This window comes from Rhagoletis zephyria, unplaced genomic scaffold, assembly GCF_001687245.7.
Source record: "Rhagoletis zephyria isolate East Lansing unplaced genomic scaffold, Rhagoletis_zephyria_1.1 Rzeph_scaffold_03660, whole genome shotgun sequence".
In the NCBI taxonomy this organism is placed as follows: Eukaryota; Metazoa; Arthropoda; class Insecta; order Diptera; family Tephritidae; genus Rhagoletis; species Rhagoletis zephyria.
Genome location: NW_016160743.1, coordinates 50,141 through 60,024, shown reverse-complemented (window position 1 = coordinate 60,024; position 9,884 = coordinate 50,141).

Here is a 9,884-nt window from a genome sequence, read left to right as displayed (position 1 = left end):
ATGGCAGTCAAAAGTTTTCCACTTCTGCGCACGGAACCATCCTCCAATCTTCGCATTTAGCGCTCTTCAAACCAACGTTAAAACGAAACTTCTTTGATCCACACAAGTAAAGATATAGGCCCCTATTATGAGATAACCCAACTTATAGAAAACTCAATTGTTAGCATTGCCACTGTTTTTTGATTGACTGTGGCCAACTAAGTTTGAAAAAGCCGAAATTCGATAGACATTTTGATATTGTAATTATATTATTTTAATTACTTATATTATAATAATACAAAAGAAGTAAATTAGTTACTAATTATTTTTTAACGATGAGTCCGGGGAAGCTGGTGCTAGGTAACCATATTTTCAGAGTTAAGTTGAATTGGGTCCCACAATATAAATTTACAACTTACAACTCAACTATCTTCAAAGTTGCGAATCATAATAGGGGATTTAAGCTCGGTTCTTAATGAAAAATTTGCCTCTGTGGCGGGTGTACTTCTTTGATAGAATAAAGCAAAACAAAATTCAAAAATAAACTTTCTGCTGCGCTCAATGTGCTGGAATTTCTCCTTTGCCAATATTTCCTAAGAAATAAATATATACACAAATTAGCTTTAACATGTACATATGTACATTAGGGTTGTCCAAAATAAGGAAAATCGGAATTTTATTGCTCTCACCCCCTAGAATTCTTCATATCAAAGAAATATACTTGCTTTTCATGCATTTTATATGGGAAAAAACACTTTTCGTAGAAAGGGTATGAAATTCTTGGCAATTAATATTTTTCTATCGGAAAACACTGCTTCTCTGCAGGAGATTCCCTACAATAATAACCGATTGTTTATTTAACCATTTTTTCTTAGTAGCTATAATTTATAGGTCCGAAAAAAACCCCCAAAAACACCAAAAAATACAATAGGCGCACCAATAAAAAATCGTTAGTATTAAAAANTTACTGGAAGTCTCCTGAAGAGAACCAGAGTTTCCCCCCATATGAAATACATGGACAACTTTGAGCGCTTTGAGCGACCTCTAAATATTTTTTGATTTCAACATAAAAAATAAGGGTATATTTTTTTCGACGTAGAATATTTCCGACTTTACTATTTTTGGACCACCCTAATGTACATGCTACATATGTATGTACATACATACGCATAAATGTATTTAGAATGTACACATGTAAACATTATGTAAACATTGGCAATTTTGTATCCCTTTTAACCTATTTTCGCAACAGTTGCACTTTTACTAATGGCCTCTGCAACATTAAGAACATTGTGTTCCGTACATTAGATTTACTGAATGAGAACAGGGCATATTTAAGAGCACAGACATGTGTGTGCACAAATACAAGCACTCGAATGAGTGTATGTGCGTTTAAACTAGGGATGTTGCGAATGTGGTATTTTACACATCCGCGGATGCGAATGCGTATGTCAAGTATTTTTCAGAAACAATTAGGTAAGTAAATTAAATTATTAAGGCAAATAAAAAATTGGAAAAATTAATAAGTTTTAATAATGTTTAATTTATTTAGTACTTGAATTCAAAAATTGGAACATTATATTTAATAACAAGTAATTTTTAGCAAAAAAAAAACCGACGTCAACTCTCATATAAAAAAAAATATATATATATATATATCCCATGATCCACTGATCTGATCTTAACCAGATTAGTATGAGACCACTTCTGAGACACTACCTTTCCGATGCAAAAAGAATTATCGAAATCGGTTGACGTGGTCCAAAGTTATGCGGTAACATACATAAAAATAAAAAAAATAAATAAAATATTCTGACGAACTGATAACCTCCTCCTTTTTGGAAGTCGGTTAAAAAGTAATGAGAATTGCATTGGGGCTGAAAATTTCGGACTTTCATCTAGCATAATGGCGAGATAGTTGCATATACCCCGCTTACAAGCCAAACCAGATGCGTCAGGTTTTTCTACAGCTTTTTAAAAAGAATTCTTCGTTCTCATACCTTTGGCTNATATTTCAGATTTGTGAGCCTGTAACGTCATCAGCGTTTTTCGATTTTAGTTTTTGTAATTAATTTTTAATACTTTCTTCTGCGACTGGTTTGAAAAATTTGTGCTTATAGCGAGCTAAAGAGGTGGATATGGAAAATAAATTATTATTTTCCAGGAATTAAAATTTTCAACAAAATTCTGTTGTCCAAGTCGTGGGTGGCAGCCGAATCGGATCAGAGTGTTTTCATATGCATTTGAATTATTGGAATCACGGATGATGAGGGTCTCAGGTAGTTATGTAATTATTATTTATTTTAAGGTCAGCCCATAGCTTTTTAATTATTTGAGCAACGATTCTCTTCATGGCTAGACGTTGAACAATTTTGCCTAATGACTTTGACTCTAAATAGAAAAGAAGGGATACGTAGGCGGACAGTTTTACCAAACAAGTTTTTAGCCAAGGATCCAATGTATATCCCCATGAAAAAAAATATTGCCCGACAAGTAAACAAAATCACTGTTTTTGAAATTTTTGCCAAATATACGTTTTATCGGTGCACTTGCACAACATTCGCATTCGCAAAAGCTCCGCATTGATTATAGCGAATGCGAAAGTGAATGCGAATATTAAAATTAATGCGAAAGCGAATATTCGCAACAGCCCTGGTTTAAACGTTTGGATTGTGAGTCATTTTTGTATGTTTAAAGTCTTGTCTTTGGCTTTTTGAGTAACATTTGCTTTTTATGTTATTTGCTGCTTAAAAACTCATTCTGATATTTGTCTTTAATGGCTGTTGTGTATGTACATATGTACATATACATACTTATATACTTATGTATGTGCATATGTGTGCAGTTGGCAGACTTCGTCAAATTTCACTTTTGGCAAACGGACAAAGAATTTTTTTTAAACAATGTATAATTTATTTTAAAAACAAGCATACATACATATGTAAGTATGTATATATGTTTGTCCATATGCATTCCACATAGGGGCGCATAGGGATTTACATACATATGTAAGTATGTCCTTATAGATATGTAAATATGTTTTTTATATTATGCGGTTTAATGTCTACATTTAAGTGAATTTATTCGTGCGAATTTCATATAAATATGACCAGATATTTAGATATTTACCTAAGAGCGATACAAAATTTGAATATTTTTGTTCTTCTGGAGCAATTCATCCATGAAAGTGAATTAGCATACATATTCCTAAAACGTAGCATACATATAGGCGCACTTTAAATATCGTTGCTGTAGTGTATTAAATTTTGTGGTGTATAAGTACAGTGAGCCGCTAAAATTCACAATTTTCTGGGTCTTACAATACTTACATGTATAAATACTCTCCAAAAAAAAAATATAGAGATCAATACATACATATGTATAATATATAATATATTAATATGGATATGTGCATATATGTATGTATATATACATCGACGTATTCATATGTGGAGGTTATGTTTTTTTATTCACAATATTCATACATTCTTATATGTGCATATTTTGTGTATATAGAAGTGGTAGACACACGCCTTTTTGCGTTACTATCGCCGCAAACGAGAGCCACAATTTACCTTATCCTTCGCCCACTTTATCATAGCTTCTCGCTTGTTACTTCCGTTTGGTATTTGTTTTTACATTTTCTTTTCCTCTTTCGCTCTTTGGAGACCATTGTTAAAAACTGCCAGGTTGTTAACCCGTGCCTATCTTCGATATTCAAATACAAATAAATTTCAATAAAAATGGCGTACAAAATATGAAATACTCCAATTACGCGTAATTTTTTGAGGTTGAATTGCTGCTCACGCACGCACAGCACATCGACTTTACATATACACATATATATGTATGTATATTAGACTCTGCCAGAAAAAAAGATCGCCGTACACCATTGAATCTAAAACATTTTTGCAAGGCAATTTTGAAAGAAAAAAATAAAATTTTGTTCCGAACGTTTGGCAATTACAGTTAGATCTTTAAGTATGATATTCCAATGTTCTTATCTCGAGGAGCCTCTTTTTGTATCAAAAATTAATTGTTCTCACGTACATCGTTCTAGTACTGAACCACCAGATCTCAGCTCCTACCACTATTCCGTACTACCCTACAGTAGTAAATTTAAGCTCGTCAAAAATTATTAAATTTTTGCTAAGGGCGTGTTATTTCGATTCGAAGATAATTCGATTTTTTTTGCAGAACGTAAGGGTTGTATTTTTTACATTTTTCGCCATAACTTTGGCAGTCGGATCTTAAAGTATGATATATTGATGTTCTTTCATTACAGTTCACGGAACACAAATGCCCCGTTCCAGCACTTACCCAGTTCTTAGCACCCTAATGTAACTAAACTCCACGTTCTAGAAAAGAAAGAAAAGTATTGCCGAATGTAGGTGTGACCAAGGAACTTAAATTATTTACTAAAATTACCTTGGCAAAAAACACTTTAGACTCAGAGGTGTATGGCGAAGATTATATATTTTTTTTTTGCCTGCTAGATGGTACGGTCTAATGTACATACACACATACGTACATATCTATATGTGATTTAAGAGAAGGCAAGCCCTGTGGTGCTTCAATTCTCTAGTGGCACAATTTATATGTATGTACATCCTGCAACTCTGTCATAACTGCGCCTTTATGTACTTTCACTATTTGCCTTTCTGATTCTGTTTCCTGAATTTTAATATACTCACTGTGGTATTTAAAAGTCATAAATCATGATTTTTTCGCACAATCGCATCCTTCAGTTAATATTTTGTACTCAAAATAAATATATATATACATCTATATAGTTTTTTTAATAAGGCAACACACGCGCATTTGCGTTTCGCATGAAAAAGGGTTGCGTGACTCTGCTGACTTCAGAAGTACCCGATATTTCCGCCACTTTTATATATAAACTGCTTCAATTTATGCACTCGTTTAATTCAATGTGCTCAGAAAAGTTTTGGGCTATGTAAATGTGTGAGTAAATATGTATGCATATAGAAACTTAAGACATATTTTTGTCTGAAGTTACTTCCACAGCAAATTATGTATCTACTCCGAATTTGAAAATCATACACATATTTTTACATGCGTGTATCTAATTACACGCTCCTTACTTGAGAAGAAGCATGTTGCAACACTTGTAGCCAAGTTTAATCGTCTAATTACATCCGATTAGCAACATTTCTAAGGTAGATGGAAATAACTGCAAAGAGAGTGTTGTATAAAACATTTTTTCATTCATCTCTCTTTTCGTATCTAGTCTTCTTTTGACCTTAAAGTGTAATTTAAGGTTTTCACATATACTATACATAAATTGCACGAGAAAATTTTTTAAGCGCCTAAAATTTTTAAATATTTGCTTTAAAAATTTCGGAGAAAAGTGCAGCGATAAGTTTTTTCTTTCCAATTTCTTTACATCCTCACTCTCAATTCAAAGGTCCCTACATGGAACTTTAAAAAAATGTTAAATAAGGAAAGCTAGGAGGCAGCTCCACGAAGGTAGTTGCTGGCGAACGATATTATCTCGTACCTCATGGAAAGTGCCCGGTCAGAACACCTTTTAGAACCAAAAGAGAGCGCCGAACCACCTGCAGCTGATTCTTTGGCGGCTCTAAGCCGAATATCAGCGGAAACGTTTTTACACGTCGAGACTTGGCACAGCGCTCGCTTAGTCCATTATAGGCTCATGCAGTACACAGTCTTCCAAAAGAATTCTCTACCTTCTCTGTCAGGAGAGCTGACTTCAGGGATACTCTACCTAACCAATTAATCAAATTAACCAATTCTTGGAATTTCACTGCGCTTTAGAACCCTTGTTAAAAAGTCGTGTATTTGCAGTTCTGTGTTCAGGGAGTTCAAATAAGAATTAACCTTGCCTGACTGAAAAATGTTGAAATAATTTAATTATAAATACATTTGGAATTTCAAATAGTTTCACAAATAACCTAACCTAATCTAATTTCAAGGGTGAAACGGCGGTCGAAGCGTAGTGTATTAGTTTAGGGTGCTTACTACAAACCGGTAAGACCAAATTCGATCCCAATGGTTTCACCTTGGTAGCAATGAAAAAACTCGGAGTTTATTGATGACATGAAAAATCTTCCGATCTGTCTGCTCGTTGGGTTATAACCTCAAGTTAGAAGTTACAAGTTTTTACCAGAAATTGCTCTCGCAGAACCAACCAGAAAGCAGTGCCTCTTTCGGACTTAGTGAATTTTCCTTTCCATGAGCATAAACAAAAATAAAAATAAAACAAGTACCTTAATCCCTTTCGAAACGAGGCATTTTTAATTTTTCTAGCTTCCTTTAACAAAATATGAGTTTTCATAAAAAGGGGCCTAACAACTTTTTACTCTAGGCTGGCGATATGTAAAAGATCAATTTCAAAATTTCAATACAGATAAAAATCTTCATTATCACATGAATCTCCGGTGAGATAAACATCAATACCAAATTCTTCCCGTTTGAGTACAATCGTTAATGTAAAAAATTTAATTTAACATTTTCGCATTTAATTTCCTTATTTTGTTTTTATGATCTTCCTAGAGAAGAACAAAATCTAAAACAGATTAAAATAATTTGGAAATCGGCTAAAATCCGGGTGCTGGCTAAACCCAATTTTTTTCGGCTAAACGCAACTGAAACCGGCCAAATCTCGACGCAAAATGGATCAGCTGGCAACACTGGTCAGGAACAAAATCTATTTTAAACGTAGTTATAAACAATTTTTTTAATTTAATTTATTTTTAACTTTTTAATCAGTGATCATTTTTTAATGAAATAAAACTCAAATCACATAAGTATTCATGCTATGCGATTAATAAAATGTGAAAAATAGGCTGGAAAAACTCACCGTTATTTTCAACTTGAGTTTTTTTTACTAATAAATGCAAACTTCCACATATTATTTCCAGTTAACTGGCACATTTCAATTAAACATTCAATTACATTCCCTTTTTTGTTAAATAAAACAGCATTTGAGTACATTTTAACTTTTGTTTTTGTTAAAAAAAAAAACATATTTTTATTCATTTCGTTTTCTCTATCGTAAATATTATGTTACACGTTATTAACATTTGCACATTTATTGATTGCTTTATTTTGTTGTACACACAAACAGTACGCCATAGGTTTTAACGTTTATATATGTATGTAAATACGTATGTATGCTCATATAAATATTAATACATCATACATACATACATATGTTTACAAAGAACAGTTAGTTCGTGCTATTTGCTAAAACTTATTTCTTATTTATTTACACGATGAGAATAAAATTTTATAATTAAAAATTGGAAAGAGAATAGGTGAAATAAAAAAATAGATTAAGTAGTGTCGCTTTAGAATTAGAAAAATCTGTATCCGCTTAAATGAAGGCTAAAAAAAAAAACTTTCATTGGAAGGGTAGTACTTGCGCGAGCATAAAGTATGAAGCGGATTTAGACAGAGAAATAAGTATTAGAGTTAAACAAAAATAATAAATAAATAAAAAAAGAAATGAAAAAAATGAAAAGCTACACTTTTTATTATACACACATAAATGTATCTGACTCTGCTAAGATTTATAAGAACTTAGGTTTAGTTTTTGTTCTTGTTAATCGCTATTAATTGTTACAAATATTTTACATTATTTCCTAGCGTTTTTTTTTAGTTCGTATTAAAAATAATTATTGCAAATTCATAGCTGACTATTAACTGCTGTGATGCATATACATATGTACATAATCACTGTTAGAGTTCGGTAACAAATGCGATACAAATGCATTTGGAATTGGTAAGTAAAAACCTGGTTGGCCTTCATTAACTTACACAAAACAATGTTGTCGATAATATTCTATAGCTAAATATATTTAATTGGTGCGATGCATTAAAATGTAAGTTAAAGCTCGGCAATTTTAATCTTGAAATTTACGCTTAAGTCCGTATTCCTTCGCAAATGACAAATCTCATTGTCGTGCCATTGTTTGAGCTACTGCGCTTAAACCTTTACGCCGAATATTAACATTAGGCGTCTTCACAACGCCTAAGCAAATAAAACGCGTCTATTTATTCAATTTTGAATCCATCGGCTGCCAAAAGCTACAACGCATATGAGTAAGTTAAATTCATTCAATTTTCTGTTACAACTTATTTTTTGATAGGAAAACAGCTGATAAGCTGTTCATAAACATAGTTTACCAGACCGAAAAAAAGTAAACTGTAGAGGACGGTCACAGTTGATAAAATTACCGAGTACCAACTAGAAGTGTACCAGAACCACCGAAATGGGTGTGAAGACCCCTAGTGTTTGTCGTTGTCAAGTGCTTGGTAAATCATAACAATGACGGTGACTATTGTCATTATAATAGCGCTTAAAATCAAGCTTTCGCCGGCATAATTTTAGGCGCGGTAGTTAAACAACAGTGATGTTATGGAATTTGTCATTTTTTCATTTACATATTTATAAGGCTATTTCAGCTCTTGTCAGCGGAGGCTAAGGGCAAGGAAAAATATACAGAAACTTTTTTCTTCTCAATAAGATGTAAATTTCATTCAATTGATTTGTTGTAGGGTAGATTTGAGGAAAGAGCATGCCAAAGCAATATCTATGTAAAGGTTTTTTTTAATATGTTTTATTATTTAAATTAATTTATTGCACAGAATCGTAAGTATGTATTATTGTCTCCAAACCTTAGGGCTAGCTTTCCACAATACTCACATCATTGGAAAGCTCCTATGCAGGTATACGAGTATAAGATCTCTCTAATTTACGCAAACGAGTAAACGCAAAATATTTACTTGGTCATTAGAGATTTGAGTTCCCTTTACATTAAATTAAATATATTTACTAAAAATATATTAATTAATAGTTAGTTTTATTTACAAAAAATATTGACATAATAGGTTTCCTCCAAGAAATACTCGAAGGAAAATTCCAGTTTAGTTCAAATTGCGACTTTCATTTCACTAAACCGAAGTTGTATGGATTCCATTAAATCTTAAGGCACCATAAAATAAACTTCATAGAATATGTCGCTCCTTATATGCGCTCCTGAACGCTCCCCATATGTCGAGGCATGCGAGTGTTTGCACTCTCCTAATTATTATTTTTTTGCTCTTGACATTCGCCTGAGTAGTGAGAGCGAGAAATGGAGAAATCAAGAGCGGCAAAAAACGTGTGTAATTGGTGTTTGTATGTAGGCACAAGTTCAAAGTTAAATATAGGTTCTTTGCCGTACCGGACCGGATTCGGTAATTAGAGAATAAGCGAAAAATTTGCTCTCAAAAGTAGATCAATGCCCAAAAGTACAGAAAAAATCAGTTTCGGGCAGGAAGAAGTAGACACTTACGATCCAATACGTTCCAATTTTTGCTCTCTATTACCCATTTTCTGAGTACAAGAATGATTTGTAGGCAGTTTTGGGCACCCGCGGGATCCAGCGTTGCGTACCGTAAGCCTTATGCTAACATAACTGAGCGTTCAGGTAGACAAGGCTTCTGTTTCGAAAAAAAGTTGGTCATCGATGCAGAGATTTCTTTGTAATGACCTTAGCTCCAAGCAAATGGGCGTATTAAAGTCTGATCTGATAGTTTTTCAAGATATCTGTCAACGAATATCACATAATTGTTAATATATGGGTTTTCGCATTATAACGTCTTCAATTAGACAACTAGATACGTGTAATTTGGTGGGCTAATTACTTCTCAGTCATAAATATCCCACCAAGAAGAAGCATCATGATCGGTTCTTTATAAGGTATAGCTGTCAGCTAAGGTCGCTATGAAGAGATATCTGCCTGGAAACTTGAAGAAAGGTTAATCGTTCTTGTTAGGGACTCTTATAATTGAATAATACATAACAATAATGTGATGAGGTGGAATAAAATCCTCTCAGAAGTAGAACACAATACCTGAATATTCGCTCATTGTTC